Source organism: Bombina bombina, chromosome 7 (genome assembly GCF_027579735.1).
Source record: "Bombina bombina isolate aBomBom1 chromosome 7, aBomBom1.pri, whole genome shotgun sequence".
Lineage (NCBI taxonomy): Eukaryota > Metazoa > Chordata > Amphibia > Anura > Bombinatoridae > Bombina > Bombina bombina.
In genome coordinates this window covers 495,386,079-495,407,283 of record NC_069505.1, presented here as the reverse complement: position 1 = coordinate 495,407,283, position 21,205 = coordinate 495,386,079, and the positions used below count along the sequence as shown (strand labels likewise).

The following is a 21,205-nucleotide window of genomic DNA, read 5'->3' as shown; positions in this document are numbered from 1 at the left end:
GGGTTAACCAAACACTGTGAGAAAAGCAACTTCACTTCTTATACACTAATATTAGGAATGATATACCACTCAATTCCTCCTAATACACAGACACCAGGACATATACCACTCAATTCCTCCTAATACACAGACACTAGGGCACATACCACTCAATTCCTCCTAATACACAGACACCAGGACATATACCACTCAATTCCCCCTAATACACAGACACCAGGACATATACCACTCAATTCCTCCTAATACACAGACACCAGGACATATACCACTCAATTCCTCCTAATACACAGACACCAGGACATATACCACTCAATTCCTCCTAATACACAGACACCAGGACATATACCACTCAATTCCTCCTAATACACAGACACCAGGACATATACCACTCAATTCCTCCTAATACACAGACACCAGGACATATACCACTCAATTCCTCCTAATACACAGACACTAGGGCACATACCTCTCAATTCCTCCTAATACACAGACACCAGGGCACATACCTCTCATCTCCTCTAATACACATATAGCAGGGCATATACCTCTCATCTCCTAATACACAGACACCAGGACACATACCTCTCAACTCCCCTAATACACAGACACTAGGGCACATACCTCTTAACTCCTTGTAATACACAGATAGCAGGACACATACCTCTGACCTCTTAATACATGAACACTATGATACATACCACTTACCTTCCCTAATACACAGAAACCAGGACATGCAACTCTATCCTCCTCTAATACACATACAACAGTGCATATTCCTCTCACCCCCCTCAAATACAAAAACACTAGAATACATACCTTTCCCCTCCCCTAATACACAGAGACCAGGAACATACCTCTCTTCTCCCCTATACACAAACACAAGGACATTTTCCCATTCAAATCATCTTAATACACAGACACCAGGACACATGCACAAGCAAGATAATATGATTATTTAATCCTCAATAAACCGACAGCAAGACATATGCCTCTCACCTAATACACAGAGACAAGCACCACTTACATCTCCTAATACAAAATGACAGGAACCTCTCACTTCTTTCTGATACACAGGGATAGGTACCTATTATCTTCCCCTAATACACAGGTACATCTTGTATCCTCAATTTTAGTGTGATAGGTAAAGCTCACCTCCTCTTAAAGGGACACTGAACCAAAATTGTTTCTTTCATGATTCAGATAGACTAGAGTATGCAATTTTAAGCAACTTTCTAATTTACTCCTATTATCAAATTTTCTACATTCTCTTGGTATCTTTATTTGAAATGCAAGAATGTAAGTTTAGATGCCGGCCCATTTTTTGTTAACAACCTGGGTTGTTCTTGCTGATTGGTGTATAAATTCATCCACCAATAAAAAAAGTGCTGTCCGTAGTTCTGAAATAAAAAAAAAGCTTAGATGCCTTCTTTTTAAATAAAGATAGCAAGAGAACGAAGAAAAATTGATAATAGGAGTAAATTACAAAGTTGCTGAAAATTGCATGCTCTATCTGAATCACAAAATAAAAAAATGTGGGTTCAGTGTCCCTTTAATATAGAATCCACCTTCACATTTAATAGACAGGTCATTTTTTGCTAACGTTCTGGACTTACAATGTAGCCACAAATAATATTTTCACCATGTGTCAGAGGTGGGAATCAAACATCTGACTCAGCCATGACTGATCCTGGTTTGAATCCACATAGTGCAATTTATCAACTTCAGTCAAATTAAAGGGACATGAAATCCCAAATCTGTTGTTCATGATTCAGATAGTGAATACATTTTTATACAATTCTCCACTTTACTTCTGTTATCTAACTTGTCTTGTTCTCTTGGTATCCTTTGTTGAAGAAAAAGCATCAATGTACTACTGGTAGCTAGATGAATGCATTTGGTGAGCCAATACCATAAGGGATAAATGTGCAGTCACCAATCAGCAGCTCCTGAGCCAACCTGGGTATCTTTTCTAACAAAGGATACCAAGAGAACAAAACAAATTAGAAAGTAAACTTGAAAGTTGTTTAAAATCACATGTTCTATCTGAATCAAGAAAGAAAAAAAAATGAGCTTCATGTCCCCCTTTAAGCATTTACACAAAATATGTTAGTATATATATATATATTTATATATATATCATTTTCTCAAAAGCGAAGAAAGTGTCCTTGTGCCAAAATAAACAAAGTTATTAAATTTCAACAATTTTTTTGTGTTCAATTTTACCACAAAGCTTGTGACTTATACAGAACTAAGCTTCTCAAAAATATACAAATAAAAAGATAAATAAAAGTAGAGAACATAAGCTAAAGGATAGGGAAGGGGAGGATAAGGAACTGGAAGAGAGTAGGGGCTAGAAAGTCTGGTGGACAGGGGTGTACATTTTCACCCTTGTCCACCCGGCATCGCGTCCCCGTATTTAATATTGCACACTACAACTAGTGTGCAATGCCGCCCTCCCAGTTCGCGCTTAGTCAATTTCTCACGAGCAGCGGCTGCCAATCTCCCTGGTCAAAAACGTCCAGGGGGGGATTGAGATACGCCACATAACAGGTGGCAAAGTGGGCAGCGGTCTGATAACCGCTGCTTCTTAAAGGTACACTAAAGTCAAAATTAAACTTTTAAGATTCAGATAGAGCATTTCATTTTAAACAACTTTCCATTTTACTTCCCTTAACAAAAAGTGCACAATCTTTTTATATTTACACTTTTTTGAGTCACCAGATCCTACTGAGCATGTGCAAGAATTCACAGAATATTGGTATATGCATTTGTGATTGGCTGATGGCTATCACATGACATAGGAGGCGTGGAAATAGACATAAATAAAATCTGTCAGAAATAAATTTACTACTCATTTGAAGTTCAGACTAAGGGGCCGATTTACTATGCATCGTATGATGCAGTTTCGGCGCGAGCCTACAGGCTCGCCGGAAACAAGAGTTAAGAAGCAGTAGCCCTAAGACCGCTCCTTAACTCGTCCTCCACCTCAGAGTTGGCGTACAGCAATCATCCCAATAGAATACGATTGGGATGATTGACACTCCCTGCTAGCGGCTGATTGGCCGAGAATGTGCAGGGGATGACATTGCACAAGCATTTCACTAGAAATGCTTGTGGAATGATAAATGCCGTCAACGTATGCTGTCGGCATTTATCGATGTGGGGCGGACATGATACGCTACAGCGGATCATGTCCGCCCGCACATTAATAAATCGGCCCCTAAGTGATATTGCATTTTCTTTTCATAATGCATTTGTTTATTATGCAAATATACTATTTTACTGGTCCTTTAACTCTCGGTTGCAAGTTCACACATGAGATCCTGCAGTCAGATTCATTGATAAATCTGGCCCTAGATGGAAAGAAGGAAGGGGGGGTCTCCTCATAACCTATTCATGTGGATTGTTGTGTAATATGTAAAGTATCAATGCTGGTAAAGCTAAGTCTGCATTGTATTATTATTTAAAGCTCTTAGAGATTCTTCCTATAAGAACTTAAAGAGACAGTCAACTCCAAAATGGTTTTTGTTTAAAAAGATAGATAATCCCTTTATTACTCATTCCCCAGCTTTGCATAAACAACATTGTTATATTATTATACTTTTAACCTCTGTGATTACCTTGTATCTAAGCCTCTGCAGACTGCCCCCTTATCAAATGACATTTTATTTAATGTTTGTTGACTTGGGTAGTAAATGTGTTATCTATCTTTTTAAACAATAACAATTTTGACTGTCCCTTTAACCTCAAAGAAGAAGGTTATTTAAAAATATTTTAGTTTTAACTGAAAAGGAAATGAAAGTTCTGCATTGCATTTTTTCAGAAGTGTTCTACTTAGAAATGCCATTTTTTATAAACTGCTGTGATTTGTTTTTGTGCATTTTTAAAATACTTTCCGTTGATGCTTTAGGAATGATTGTAATTGCTGATACTTAGTGTTATCAAACTGGTTGAACCAGTCCTAGTAAAGGCTACTGAGGGCTCATTTTACACAAAAGGTCATAACAATGGTTATAGGTGTGTGAGAGTTTTTTTTACAAACCTGCCAACTCTGAAAAGAAATATTGCATAGTGTGCATTTATTTACACATCGGGTGATGTCACAGAAAGTGCTGACACAAATAAATTTACTATTAAACTGGTACCTATTTTTATAGAAGAACTTTACATACAAATAAAATATTCTTATAAATTATTGCTCAATACATTTTAAGAGTTAGTTGATTCAAGGGCATTTAAAATAAAATATATCATTAGTAATTATATCTTTGTGGTAAAAAAAAAACACACACACTCACACCACTCACTCTCACACATACATACACTCACACACACTCATATACACACACACTCTCACACATACATACACTCACACACACTCATATACACACACACTCTCACACACATACATACACTCACACATACTCACTCATACACACTCACATACATACACTCACACACACACACACACACACTCTCACACACATACATACACTCACACATACACACTCACACCACTCACTCTCACACATACATACACTCACACACACATACTCACACACACACACACACTCATATACACACACTCACACCACTCACTCTCACATACACACTCACATACATACACTCACACACATATACACACAAACTCTCACACACATACACTCACACATACATACTCACACCACTCACTCTCACACATACGCACTCACATACATACACACTCACACACACACACTCCCACCACTCACTCTCACACATACACACTCACATACATACACTCACACACACATACTCACACACACACACACACACTCATATACACACACTCACACCACTCACTCTCACATACACACTCACATACATACACTCACACACATATACACACAAACTCTCACACACATACACTCACACATACATACTCACACCACTCACTCTCACACATACACACTCACATACATACACACTCACACACACACACACACACTCTCACACACACTCCCACCACTCACTCTCACACATACACACTCACATACATACACACACACACACTCACAGACACACACACCACTTACTCTTACACACAAAAAATGGGTTTCATGTCCCTATAATTGCAACATATCTGCATACAAAATAAATGGTTTTAAATTATTTAAAGGAACATTAAACCCAAATGTTTTCTTTCATTATTCTGATAGACAATACCATTTTAAACAACATTCCAATTTACTTATATATATACTTTGTTTAAGAAATAGCAATGCACATGGGTGAGCCAATCACAAGAGGCATCTATGTTCAGCCACCAATCAGCAGCTGCTGAGCCTATCTAGATATGCTTTTTAGCAACGAATATCAAGAGAATGAAGCAAATTAGAAAATAGAAGTAAATTAGAAAGCTGTTTAAAATTGCATGCTCTTTCTAAATCATGAAAGAAAAAAAAAAATGGGTTTAAAGTCCCTTTAATAGGATAGAAAGGACAACATATAAATAGAAGTATGTTTGCAATATACTCCCATTAGCAAAAATGCCTGTAGTAAAAGGTATTACTGTTTTAGCGGCATATGTACATATGCTACAGGTGACAAGAGCATCAGGATTCTAACACTATTCCTGCTCAGAGAACTGGTGGTTTATATTGTGTCAGTGTGTAATACAAGCGCCTGACTCTGAAAATGTGTAGTGTCTGAATACTGCTACACAGACCCTCACAGATATGTGCATATGCCACTGAAAAACGGTAATAACTTTTACTAGAGGCATTTTTGCTAATGGGAATATACTGCAAACAAACCTCTATTTCAAATTTAAATACACCCAAGAATATTTCAATTTTGACCTTTCTATCCCTTTAAAAATCAAATTTTATTTGAAAAATGTGCATTGTTCTGCATGAATCAGAATGCGCCCATGGGGAAGCCTTTTAAATGTTGTTTATCTTGTTTCTTAGGGGCAGTTAGGGACAGATATGAGCAGGTTCTTTTACAGAGGGAAATAGAAACACTACATTTTAAGTGTTAAAGGGACACTAAGCCCAAATTATTTCTTTTATGATTCAGATAGAGCATGCAATTTTAAGCAACTTTCTAATTTACTCCTATTATCATTTTTCTTCGTTCTCTTTGTATATTTAATTGAAAAAGCAGTAATGTAAGCATAGGAGCCAGCCCATTTTTGGTTCCGCACCCTGGGTTGCGCTTGCTGATTGGTAGCTAAATGTATCGACCAATCAACAAGCACTATCCAGGACCTGAACCAAAAATGGTCTGGCTCCTAAGCTTACATTCCTGCTTTTTCAAATAAAGATACAAAGAGAACGAAGAAAAATTAATAATAGGAGTAAATTATAAAGTTGCCTAAAACTGCTGCTCTATCTGAATCTTGAAAGAAAAAAAAATGGGTTTATTGTCCCTTTAAATGTCATGAAAAGCAGGCAAAATAAGTGATTAAAGTGCATTGAAATGTTATTCTTTATATTTATGCAGTTTAAATATTTATGGGGGGAATGGACTTTTGGGTTTAATACCCGTTTAAAGTGACAGTGTTTCATTATGTGTTAAATATTATAAATGTAAACTTTGAATTTCTGGGCCTGGTTAAATATATTTAATCTAATATTTTATTCCATAGTTTCATTTTACTGATCCATCGGGATACATTTATCAAGCAGTGGATGTTGCAATCTACCCCCGAAGATTCAGATCCCCCTGAAACTTAAGTTAAGAAGACGACCGCTGCTCCTTAAAGGGACACTGAACCCAAATTTTTTCTTTTGTGATTCAGATAGAGCATGCAATTTTAAGCAACTTTCTAATTTACTCCTATTATCAATTTTTCTTCATTCTCTTGCTATCCTTATTTGAAAAAGAAGGCATCTAAGCTTTTTTCTTTGGGTCAGAACTGTGGACAGCACTTTTTTATTGGTGGATTAATTTATCCACCAATCAGCAAGAACAACCCAGGTTGTTCACCAAAAATGGGGCGGCATCTAAACTTACATTATTGCATTTCAAATAAAGATACCAAGAGAATGAAGAACATTTGATAATAGGAGTAAATTAGAAAATTGCTTAAAATGTCATGCTCTATCTGAATCACAAATGAAAAAAATTGGGTTCAGTGTCCCTTTAACTCATCCGCCACCTGAGGTGGCGGACAGCAATCATCCCAATCAGTATGATTGACACCCCCTGCTATCAGCTGATTGGCCGCAAATGTGCAGGGGGCGGCATTGCACAAGCAGTTCACTAGAAATGCTTGTACAATGATAAACGCAGACAACGTATGCTGTCAGCATTTAGCGATGTCGGGCGGACATGATCTGCTACAGCGGATCCAACATTTGATAAATCTACCCCATAGTGTGATCTGGTGAACACACTTTAGGTATTGTGTCACAGTGTCTCATAATGAGGCTTCACAGTGCAGGTCTTATGTATAGGGGATGACTTACAGTTTTTTAGAATTATTTGTAAAACTACCATATTTTGTAGGGCTGAGCATACAAGCTTGGAATACACAATAGAATACAGATGCAGAAAAAAATATTATAGGAACAATGTACTTAGGCAGGTATCTGATTTGAGTTCATTGTAATTAAATAGAGAGGGAAACCAAAGTGCCAAAAAAGAGGCTAGGTCTGAGTAAGTCCTAGATAAACCACAACTGTGTTAGAGTTGGATAAAAACTTTTACACTTTTATTACATACACATCCGGTTAAGGGTGTTCAACAGCTGACAATAATTTATTAAAAACAAGACAATAAAAACTGATAAAAGCTTAAATCACTAGCCTGATACACTGGCTAGTATGCAATCGCTATAAAAACCCTGGATCCAAGGTTAACAATAGACAATACACAATACGTCCTAAAAATACGCCTAAACTTGTGTGTTAGTGGTGAAGTGAAGTGGTATTCCAATGTCCTAGGGAATTATAGGTATCCTAAAAATGCCTGCAAGTGGATAATTTTATACAAATAGCCCAAAAAGGGGTAGATGAAGAAAAAATGTAGTTTTACTTCTTACAGCTATGTGCGGGCTGCAAAAATTTAATGATGGGAGAGGTGCCTACCCCTTTTTGGGCTATTTGTATAAAATTATCCACTTGCAGGCATTTTTAGGATACCTATAATTCCCTAGGACATTGGAATACCACTTCACTTCACCACTAACACACAAGTTTAGGCGTATTTTTAGGACGTATTGTGTATTGTCTATTGTTAACCTTGGATCCAGGGTTTTTATAGCGATCGCATACTAGCCAGTGTATCAGGCTAGTGATTTAAGCTTTTATCAGTTTTTATTGTCTTGTTTTTAATAAATTATTGTCAGCTGTTGAACACCCTTAACCGGATGTGTATGTAATACAAGTGTACTCTTGTTTTTATCCAACTCTAACACAGTTGTGGTTTATCTAGGACTTACTCAGACCTAGCCTCTTTTTTGGCGCTTTGGTTTCCCTCTCTATTTATATATAATCTTTTTGACTACTAGGAGTCAAAATCCAAAGCTAAGGTCTTATTCTGGTGGGCGCTCAGTGATACCCGTTTATTACATTCATTGTAATTACAGGGAGTGCAGAATTATTAGGCAAGTTGTATTTTTGAGGATTAATTTTATTATTGAACAACCATGTTCTCAATGAACCCAAAAAACTCATTAATATCAAAGCTGAATAGTTTTGGAAGTAGTTTTTAGTTTGTTTTTAGTTATAGCTATTTTAGGGGGATATCTGTGTGTGCAGGTGACTATTACTGTGCATAATTATTAGGCAACTTAACAAAAAACAAATATATACCCATTTCAATTATTTATTTTTACCAGTGAAACCAATATAACATCTCAACATTCACAAATATACATTTCTGACATTCAAAAACAAAACAAAAACAAATCAGTGACCAATATAGCCACCTTTCTTTGCAAGGACACTCAAAAGCCTGCCATCCATGGATTCTGTCAGTGTTTTGATCTGTTCACCATCAACATTGCGTGCAGCAGCAACCACAGCCTCCCAGACACTGTTCAGAGAGGTGTACTGTTTTCCCTCCTTGTAAATCTCACATTTGATGATGGACCACAGGTTCTCAATGGGGTTCAGATCAGGTGAACAAGGAGGCCATGTCATTAGATTTTCTTCTTTTATACCCTTTCTTGCCAGCCACGCTGTGGAGTACTTGGACGCGTGTGATGGAGCATTGTCCTGCATGAAAATCATGTTTTTCTTGGAGGATGCAGACTTCTTCCTGTACCACTGCTTGAAGAAGGTGTCTTCCAGAAAATGGCAGTAGGACTGGGAGTTGAGCTTGACTCCATCCTCAACCCGAAAAGGCCCCACAAGCTCATCTTTGATGATACAGCCCAAACCAGTACTCCACCTCCACCTTGCTGGCGTCTGAGTCGGACTGGAGCTCTCTGCCCTTTACCAATCCAGCCACGGGCCCATCCATCTGGCCCATCAAGAGTCACTCTCATTTCATCAGTCCATAAAACCTTAGAAAAATCAGTCTTGAGATATTTCTTGGCCCAGTCTTGACGTTTCAGCTTGTGTGTCTTGTTCAGTGGTGGTCGTCTTTCAGCCTTTCTTACCTTGGCCATGTCTCTGAGTATTGCACACCTTGTGCTTTTGGGCACTCCAGTGATGTTGCAGCTCTGAAATATGGCCAAACTGGTGGCAAGTGGCATCTTGGCAGCTGCACGCTTGACTTTTCTCAGTTGGGCAGTTATTTTGCGCCTTGGTTTTTCCACACGCTTCTTGCGACCCTGTTGACTATTTTGAATGAAACGCTTGATTGTTCGATGATCACGCTTCAGAAGCTTTGCAATTTTAAGAGTGCTGCATCCCTCTGCAAGATATCTCACTATTTTTGACTTTTCTGAGCCTGTCAAGTCCTTCTTTTGACCCATTTTGCCAAAGGAAAGGAAGTTGCCTAATAATTATGCACACCTGATATAGGGTGTTGATGTCATTAGACCACACCCTTTCTCATTACAGAGATGCACATCACCTAATATGCTTAATTGGTAGTAGGCTTTCGAGCCTATACAGCTTGGAGTAAGACAACATGCATAAAGAGGATGATGTGGTCAAAATACTCATTTGCCTAATAATTCTGCACTCCCTGTAAAGCAGGTGCAGGAACACCCTTTCAAATGGGCTGGGCACTTTTTCCCCCACCCACTGAGATATTTTTGTTTTCTTCTGTTGCCACGGGAAAATGCAGCTGTTTTATATGGCAAAATAAAAGTAAATGAGCTATTTGGTAACAATTGAATTCACTTCAGTGGGTAAAATGGGTCACTCACTGCAAAGGGGAAAAATGTTACTGTACACTGTCCCTTTAAGAGATGTGATAATACAGCTTGATATAGTAGGAGGGGTCTAATTTGAAGACCTAAGGCTAGATCGCTGGTTTTCAAACCTGTGCTCAGGCCTCCCTAAAAGGCCACATATTGAGGATATCTGAACTAGAGCAGAGGTGAAATAATCAGCTGATTAGTAAACATGATTATTTTACCTGCTCTCATCCAAGGTAATCCTGAAAATCTGCCCTGTTGGGGAGGCCTGAAGACAGGTTTGAAAACCAGTGGGCTAGATTATGAGTGGAGCGCAAATCAGTGTTCCTGTTTGCTTGTTAACTGTGCTAAAAGTAAGATTTTTGTGTGCATCGGGTAGCGAGCGTATTCCAAGTTGAAAGTAACAAGTTTGTGCACTTAGCGTTAAACAGACATGCGTATTCCCCCCATAGACTTCAATAGAGCGCAAAAAGTGGGAGCAAACACGATCGCCTTTACTCAAGTGAGCAAACCGGAATTTGAATATTTCACATTCCAGTGTAATTGTACTTTTAAACGTATTTTTGATGTGTTTTGTGCCACTTTTTCGTCTCGCGTAACAGCTAACCAGAGCTGTGAAGTTCAATTGCGCTCAAGCGTTTACTTTCAACTTGTAATACGCATGCTACTTCCAACTCACGCAAAGATCCGCCATAAGCCACTTATCGCATGTGCGCAACAGTTAGAGTGCCACTCGTTATCTAGCTCCTAGTGGGCAGTCTCTATAATGTCATCACATTCTCTGTAGGTCTGTCTGTCTTTCTAAATGGCTGCCACTAGAAAGCAGTCTCTATAACCCGAATCACTTAGGATGATTAGTATTCTCACAACACTCAAAAGGAGTAATCTCACTTATTAAAATGCAGTCTCACACCCAACAGCGTATTCTGTCTAGACACCAGTGTTATTGAGAGAAACCTCACTCATTGGCCGCAAAATCACTAATTAAAGTTAGTTTCACACAGTGGAAAGCAGTGTTAAAGGAACATTCCAGCTAAAATTGGAATCCACATGGATGCATTTCAGTTTTGAATAGAAGCATTTTGTAATATAAATGTATTAGCAAATATGCTTCTAATAAAAGCTATAGCTGTTTGAAAAGTGTATTTAAGTATGCACCGTGCACCAGCATTTTTAAACACAGCACTGGTAATGGCTAAAATGATTAATAGCTGACACGATACAAGCCCCACTGGCTCTCTGAGCAGCTGCAGTATTTAAAATGCTGGTGCACTGAGAATATCTAGCTATGCTTCACATGAACATGCAGAGACAAATGTTAACGCTAAAACAGTGATAACTTTTACTAGAAGCATTTCTACTAATACATGTATTGCAAATGTGTTTCTATCTAAAGATGTAATTTATCTATGTGCATTTAAATTTTGACCGGGATGTCCCTTTAACCACTGTAAAAGAAAGTCTCACTAGAGAATGGGGTAGATTTATCATGGTGCGAGCGGACATGATACGATGTAGCGTATCATGTCCGCTGCACATCGACAGCATACACTCTCTGCATTTATCATTGCACCAGCTGTTCTGGTGAACTGCTGGTGCAATGCCACCCTCTTCAGATTTGCGGCCAATCGGCCGCTAGCAGGGGGTGTCAATTAACCCGATCGTATTCGATCAGGTTGATTTCTGTCCGCGGCTTTAGAGAAGGCGGAAAAGTTATGGAGCAGCGGTCTTTAGACCGCTGCTTCATAACTTCTGTTTCCGGCGAGCCTGAAGACTTGCGCGGAAACAGGGGCATCAAGATCCCGATTTCTCAATCGCTTTAAACTAATGAATGGTGGGAAATTTTGCTCACTGAAGCAGTGTTAATTTTGTCGACTAAAACTAGACTAAAATGAGCATTAAACTAAAAAAATTCTGATGACTAAAATACGACTAAAACTAATTACTGCTCTTTTGTAAAAAAAAAAGAAGTTTGTTTTATATTTTAAAGTTGCGCTTCTGTTTGTTTATAAAACTTGGTTTTATTTAATTTTAAGTTTAATAAAGATGTTACATATCACAACGGCTAAATCTTTGTCTGTATTGCATGTTTAAACCTTAATACCATAAATAATAATAACTCCTGGTGTATATAATGAGTTTGGAAATGATAGAGAAATGCTTAAATAATGCATTACACTTTAACTAAACCCCTTAGATTTCAGTTGACTAAAACCTATTGGAAATTTAGACGAATAAAATCTACTGAAGATTTAGTCGACTAAAACTATACTAAGGGGTCTATTTAACAAGGGCAGAATGGCCCCTGTTTCCCTTGTTTCCGTGCAAGCTTTCAGGTTCGCCAGAAACAGGAGTTAAGAAGAAGCGTTCCTTAACTCATACGCCGCCTCTCAGGCGGCGTATAGCAATCCGCCCAATCATGTACAATCGGGCTGATTGACACCCCCTGCTAGCTGCCAATTGGCCGTGAATCTGCAAGGGGCGGTATTGCACCAGAAGTTCACAATAACTGCTGGTGCAATGATAAATGCCGACATCATATTGCTGTCGGCATTTATCGATGTGCTGCGGACATGGTTCGCTAAAGAGGATCATGTCTGTCTGCACAATGATAAATGGACCCCAAAAACTAAAACAATTCTGATTAATAAAATACGACTAAAACTAAATCGAAATTTGCCGTCAAAATTAACACTGCACTGAAGTGTCACTCTGAGGCCCTCAGTATCACTCATGTGAGACCTGAAGTAGTACAGCCTTTTTTTCTGTAAACATAACTCACTTAAAGGGACAGTAAACACCTTGAAATTTGTATATTAAATGTTTAGTTAAACAATTTTGGAATATCATTTCATTATTTATTTTGACCCTTTTTTATGTAGTTTAGAAACTCCACAATTTTCAGAGCTAGAAATGCGCCCTGCTAACTTCGTATGGCAAACTCTGCTACATATCTGTCCCTAATAGGCTTTAGCTGATAGCAACTAAAAAACAATGCCTTTTATTTTAACATAATTACTGTGTTAAAACTAGTCTTCTGCAAATTCCAGCCCGGATTTGATTATCCAAAGGAAGTGGTGGGGAGTTTGGCTACTGAAGAACAATTGCAGCAAACAAGATGTTGATTTGTTTAAAAAATGTTTAGACTTGGCTGAAATGTTATTCTATAGCAAGACAACAGAAATGCCTTTTAATTACAAGGTGTTTAGTGTCCCTTTATGGCGCAGCCATCTCTCATTTTGGGGAGTAGTTCACCTAATATGAGGAGAGCAGTCTCTTTCGATGTAAGACAGTCTTGATTATTTGGGAGGGGTTCTAAATGCTTCATGGGCTAAAGCTCTCTGCTCACGTGAGATGATCTAAGAATTCTCACCAGTACCGCAGGGTCCCGCATGTAATTTTAGAAACACAAATTTTAACTTGAGAACTGGTTATCTCACTATGAAGGGATCTGGAAGTGATGGAGAAACTCCCTCATTACAATAAGGTCTAAAAAAATCCCAAAGATGTAACATTTTTCCTCTCTATAAAACACAAGGCATCTATGTGAAGCCACCAATCAGCAGCTCCTAAGCCTACATAGGAATGTTTTTCAGCAAAGGATACCAAGAGAATGAGACAAATTAGATTGAAGTAAATTAGAAAGTTGTTTAAAATCACATGTTCTATCTGAATCATAAAAAAAATGTGTTTCATGTCCCTTTGATGTGCCTTAAATGAGAGAAAGTTGTAGAATGTATTTAAGGATCCCTAAATACAGTATAATTGAAAATACAATAAAAAGACAACGCAATAGCACTTGCTTTTAATTTGAAATGCGTGGTAGAATATTTTCTGGAAAATTTCAAAGTTAAAGGGACATGAAACACAAGATTTTTCTTTCATGATTCTGACAGAGAATACAATTTTAAACAACTTTCAAATTTACTTCTATTATTTAATTTTCTTTCTTCTCTTGTTATCCTTTGCTGAAAGGTTTATCTATGAAAGCTCAGGAGCAGCAAAGAACCTAGGTTCTAGCTGCTGATTGGTGGATGCATATACAGTGGCTATAAAAAGTCTACACACCCCTGTTAAATTGTCAGATTTCTGTGATGTAAAAAAAATGAGACAAAGATAAATCATTTCAGAACTTTTTCCACCTTTAATGTGACCTATAAACTGTACAACTCAATTGAAAAACAAACTGAAATCTTTTAGGTAAAGGGAAATTAAAGTAAAAAAATAAAATAATATGGTTGCATAATTGTGCACACCCTTTTATAACTGGGGATGTAGCTGTGTTCAGAATTAAAGGGACAGTTCACCCAAAAAAATTCTCTCCTTTAAATTATTCCCAATGATCCTTTTAACCTGCTAGAGTGTATTAAATTGGTTACAAGTAGCTCCTTTACTCTTATTTCAGCATTTGAAATAGCTGATTTAGCCTGTGGTATTGCCACCTACACTGAACAAATTAATACTGGAGTATAGGCTATTGAATAGCCTAAGTATGCACTGCAGGCAGAAGAGATTACACTCTCAGTGGGATGCAGGATAGTTAAGTAATAAAATGATCATTTTCCATTGTTCTATCTATGTATTGAGCTTTGGTGTTCCAGCCAAATAAAAGATAAGGAAGCAAGTCTGTTTACACAAACTTATAACATAATGAGATCTGATATCAACTTTAAGTTCAACCCATTGTAATAGGCTGTGGTTTCAAAGCACAAAATCAGCTACTTCATATACACAAATAAGCATGAAAATGGAATTTCTCAAATATTTTCTACTCTGCAGTTGGTATAACAAGTCATTTAAAATACATTAAAGGGCCATTATACACTCATTTTTTCTTTGCATAAATGTTTTGTAGATGATCTATTTATAAATCCCATAAAGTTTGTTTTTTAAAAAAATGTATAATTTTGCTTATTTTTAAAGAACATTGCTCTGATTTTCAGACTCCTAACCAAGCCCCAAAGTTTTATTTGAATACCGTCAGCTACCTTCTCCAGCTTGCTCCTGTGTGTGTAAAGGGTCTTTTCATATGCAAAAGAAGGGGGGGTGTCTTATTTCCCACTTGCAGTGGGCTAAACTGAAAGCTTCTAAGTACGTTTTTAAACCATTTTATACTGGATTTTTATATCAGTATCTGTGCATCTTATTCTTTATAGTAGTGTCTATTACATGCAGTTATATGAAAATGAGTGTATACTGTCCCTTTAATGGAAAAACAATTTTACAGTGTACTGTCCCTTTAAGCAATCACATTCAAAATCATGTTAAATAGGAGTCAGTACACACCTGTCATCATTTAAAGTGCCTCTGATTAACCCTGAATAAAGTTCAGCTGTTCTAGTAGGTCTTTCCTGACATTTTGTTAGTCGCGTCCTACACAAAAGCCATGGTCCGCAGAGAGCTTCTAAAGCATCAGAGGGATCTCATTGTTAAAAGGTATCAGTAAGGAGAAAGGTACAAAATAATTTCCAAGGCATTAGATATACCATGGAACACAGTGAAGACAGTCATCATCAAGTGGAGAAAATATGGCACAACAGTGACATTACCAAGAACTCGATGTCCCTCCAAAATTGATGAAAAGACGAGAAGAAAACTGGTCTGGGAGGCTGTCAAGAGGCCTACAGCAACATTAAAGGAGCTGCAGGAATATCTGGCAAGTACAGGCTGTGTGGTACCTGTGACAACAATCTCCCGTATTCTTCATATGTCTGGGCTATGGGGTAGACGGCAAGACGGAAGCCTTTTCTTACGAAGAAAAACATCCAAGCCAGGCTACATTTTGCAAAAACACATCTGAAGTCTTCCAAAAGCACGTGGGAAAAGATGTTATGGTCTGATGAAACCAAGGTTGAACTTTTTGGCAATAATTCCAAAAGATATGTTTGGTGCAAAAACAACACTGCACATCACCAAAAGAACACCATACCCACAGTGAAGCATGGTGGTGGCAGCATCATGCTTTGGGGCTGTTTTTCTTCAGCTGGAACTGGGGCCTTAGTTAAGCTAGAGGGAATTATGAACAGTTCCAAATACCAGTCAATATTGGCACAAAACCTTCAGGCTTCTGCTAGAAAGCTGAACATGAAGAGGAACTTCATCTTTCAGCATGACAACGACCCAAAGCATACATCCAAATCAACAAAGGAATGGCTTCACCAGAAGAAGATTAAAGTTTTGGAATGGCCTAGCCAGAGCCCAGACCTGAATCCAATCGAAAATCTATGGGGTGATCTGAAGAGGGCTGTGCACAGGAGATGCCCTCGCAATCTGACAGATATGGAGTGTTTTTACAAAGAAGAGTGGGCAAATCTTGCCAAGTTAAGATGTGCCATGCTGATAGACTCATACCCAAAAAGACTGAGTGCTGTAATAAAATCAAAAGTTGTTTCAACAAAGTATTAGTTTAAGGGTGTGCACACTTATGCAACCACATTCTTTTAGTTTGTTTTCTTCCCTCCACCTAAAAGATTTCAGTTTGTTTTTCAATTGAGTTGCACAGTTTATAGGTCACATTAAAGGTGGAAAAAGTTCTGAATTTTTTTATCTTTGTCTCATTTTTTACATCACAGAAACTTGACATTTTAACAGGGGTGTGTAGACTTTTTATATCCACTGTATATACCGATTCTCATTGGCTCACACGTGTTCAGTCAGCAACCAGTAGTGCATTGCTCCACATTCAACAAAGCATACCAAGAGAACAAAGAAAAATAGTTAATAGGAGTAAATTAGAACGTTGTTTAAAATGGCATGCTCTACCTAAATCATGAAATAAAAAAAATTGGGTTTCATATCCCTTTAATTCAAATTTCCCTTTCTCTGTATCATGTGACAGCCCTCAGCCAATCACAAAATGCATATATATACTTGCTAGCTGCTGGAGTCTCAGAAAATGTGCAATCGATTTTTATCTATCTATTTCCTGAGAATAAAAATATTGGAGTTTTTTTTAATTGCATGCTTTATCTAAATCATGAAACGTTAAGCTAGACTGTGTGAATAAAGATGATTTGTATGAAGAATGTTGTACTAAACAGTATCAAATTGTGAAATAGTTTTTGTGCAGTAACTACTGCATAATTTGTTGATTTTCAACGTGAAAATTTGTCGAATATTTCTTTTATTTTCTTTATTAAATTTTTTTTTTAAAAAAATTGGCAATCCTAGAGTTCATGTGCAGTTGATTAATCTCCCTCACAGTGGAAAACTTCTGAACACTCTCCACTTACAAGCAAACAGTCTAGTTCACTAGAAAACCATTTTCCTTGTTGAGGGGGTGACTTGTTCACTGAAAAGTTGTCTCATTTACTTGGGTGCAGTCTAACTCACTGGAGAGCACTCACTGATATCAGTTATTCTAGCTAACTGGGCAGTTTCCCCAGTCCTGAGTCATTCTCGCGTGTCCTCTGTCTGCACATATGGGCTCCGCTCCGGGGCTTCACTAATCAGGGGAATCCTAGAAAATTCTTCAGAAAGGATCATTTACCCTATTAGGGCTTTAGCTAAATCTCTCAACCCCTAAGGGAAAAACCACAAATATTTAGTGATAGATTACAAGTGGCACGCTAGTGTGTGATATTGAAATATCTCGGACGTGTTAATTTGCGTGTGTATTACAAGTTGAAAGTAAACATGTTCGCTTGAGAGCAGTTGAATTTAACTTGTCGGGTTAGTGCAAGACCTTGCGTATAGTAGTGTTAGGGATAAAATACAATTGGCACCAAACACAACATAAATACGTTAAAATAAACAGTTACACTCATATAAACACTAGCTAAAAATTATTCATAGAAATATTAATAAAAATATTTATAAGGGTTCAAAGGTATACAGAATATGGTCATGTAATTAACTGTAAAGTTATATATATATATATATATATATATATATATATGTATGTGTCTAAATAATAATTCTATAATAATATTTATTAATGTGATTTACTGTGTGTTTATGGTAAATATTTAGCATTTCAGATAAATATATATATATACCTTTATATTCATATAGATATAAAGGTATGCTATATAATATATATTTTTCATTAACATAATAATTATTCTTAATATTTCTCAGCATTTTTTGAGTTTATGAGGCCTATTTACCAAGCAGCGGATGCTGCTTATGCCACACAAGTCTTCTGGCTCACCGGAAACAGAAGTTAAGAAGCAGAGGACTTAAGACCACTGCTCCTTAACTCTTCCGCCACCTCTGAGGTGGCGGACTGCAATCATCCCGATCAGATACGATCGGGATCATTGAAACCCGCTGCTAGCGGCCAATTGCACAAGCATTTCAACAGAAATGCTTCTGCAATGATAAATGCCAACGGCGTATGCTGTCGGCATTTAGCGATGTTGGGCAGACATGATTTGCTACAGCGAATCATGTCCGCCCGACATTTGATAAATCAGCCCCTATGGGTAGAATAAGTTAGCGTGTCACGATATACAACTTGTAGTTAGCGTGGATCAGTTTGGACCATGTCACAGACTAATGTGGTCACTTTATAAAGTACTGCGGCGGGTAGGGTCAAGCCAGCCATCTCACTGGAAGATTACAGACTGTCACTGACTCACTATATACAGTACTGGTGGGTGAAACAGTGTCACTATATACAGTAATAGGAGGTCAGACCATCTCACAGACTGTGGGCACAGAGTACCTCCTTTTGCAGACATGTAATCTGATTCATATTTTTTTTTCTGTGTTAAATGTAAAATATATATTAGTATTGAGTATCTGTTACACAATGAGAATGAACACACTGCACTATATATTAGTATTGAGTATCTGTTACACTATGAAAATGAACACACTGCACTATATATTAGTATTGAGTATCTGTTACACTATGAGAATGAACACACTGCACTCTATAATTTAGTATTGAGTATCTGTTACACAATGAGAATGAACACACTGCACTATATATTAGTATTGAGCATCTGTTACACTATGAGAATGAACACACTGCACTATATATTAGTATTGAGTATCTGTTACACTATGAGAATGAACACACTGCACTATATATTAGTAATGAGTATCTGTTACACTATGAGAATGAACACACTGCACTATATATTAGTATTGAGTATCTATTACACTATGAGAATGAACACACTGCTTTATATATTAGTATTGAGTATCAGTTACACAATAAGAATGAACACACTGCACTATATATTAGTATTGAGTATCTGTTACACTATGAGAATGAACACACTGCACTATATATTAGTATTGAGTATCTGTTACACAATGAGAATGAACACACTGCACTATATATTAGTATTGAGTATCAGTTACACAATAAGAGTGAACACACTGCACTATATATTAGTATTGAGTATCTGTTACACTATGAGAATGAACACACTGCACTATATATTAGTATTGAGTATCTATTACACTATGAGAATGAACACACTGCTTTATATATTAGTATTGAGTATCTATTACACAATGAGAATGAACACACTGCTTTATATATTAGTATTGAGTATCTATTACACTATGAGAATGAACATACTGCACTATATATTAGTATTGAGTATCTATAACACTATGAGAATGAACACACTGCACTATATATTAGTATTGAGCATCTGTTACACTATGAGAATGAACACACTGCACTATATATTAGTATTGAGTATCTATTACACTATGAGAATGAACACACTGCACTACAGGGAGTGCAGAATTATTAGGCAAGTTGTATTTTTGAGGATTAATTTTATTATTGAACAACAACCATGTTCTCAATGAACCCAAAAAACTCATTAATATCAAAGCTGAATAGTTTTGGAAGTAGTTTTTAGTTTGTTTTTAGTTATAGCTATTTTAGGGGGATATCTGTGTGTGCAGGTGACTATTACTGTGCATAATTATTAGGCAACTTAACAAAAAACAAATATATACCCATTTCAATTATTTATTTTTACCAGTGAAACCAATATAACATCTCAACATTCACAAATATACATTTCTGACATTCAAAAACAAAACAAAAACAAATCAGTGACCAATATAGCCACCTTTCTTTGCAAGGACACTCAAAAGCCTGCCATCCATGGATTCTGTCAGTGTTTTGATCTGTTCACCATCAACATTGCTTGCAGCAGCAACCACAGCCTCCCAGACACTGTTCAGAGAGGTGTACTGTTTTCCCTCCTTGTAAATCTCACATTTGATGATGGACCACAGGTTCTCAATGGGGTTCAGATCAGGTGAACAAGGAGGCCATGTCATTAGATTTTCTTCTTTTATACCATTTCTTGCCAGCCACGCTGTGGAGTACTTGGACGCGTGTGATGGAGCATTGTCCTGCATGAAAATCATGTTTTTCTTGAAGGATGCAGACTTCTTCCTGTACCACTGCTTGAAGAAGGTGTCTTCCAGAAACTGGCAGTAGGACTGGGAGTTGAGCTTCACTCCATCCTCAACCCGAAAAGGCCCCACAAGCTCATCTTTGATGATACCAGCCCAAACCAGTACTCCACCTCCACCTTGCTGGCGTCTGAGTCGGACTGGAGCTCTCTGCCCTTTACCAATCCAGCCACGGGCCCATTCATCTGGCCCATCAAGACTCACTCTCATTTCATCAGTCCATAAAACCTTAGAAAAATCAGTCTTGAGATATTTCTTGGCCCAGTCTTGACGTTTCAGCTTGTATGTCTTGTTCAGTGGTGGTCGTCTTTCAGCCTTTCTTACCTTGGCCATGTCTCTGAGTATTGCACACCTTGTGCTTTTGGGCACTCCAGTGATGTTGCATCTCTGAAATATGGCCAAACTGGTGGCAAGTGGCATCTTGGCAGCTGCACGCTTGACTTTTCTCAGTTCATGGGCAGTTATTTTGCGCCTTGGTTTTTCCACACGCTTCTTGCGACCCTGTTG

General features: G+C 37.6%; 1 protein-coding gene across 2 annotated transcripts in view; it reads left to right on the top strand.

The window, feature by feature from the left end:
- AXL (AXL receptor tyrosine kinase) overlaps positions 1-21,205 on the top strand; it is a 114,343-nt gene that overhangs the window by 696 nt on the left and 92,442 nt on the right. The gene's annotated exons all lie outside the window — the stretch shown is intronic.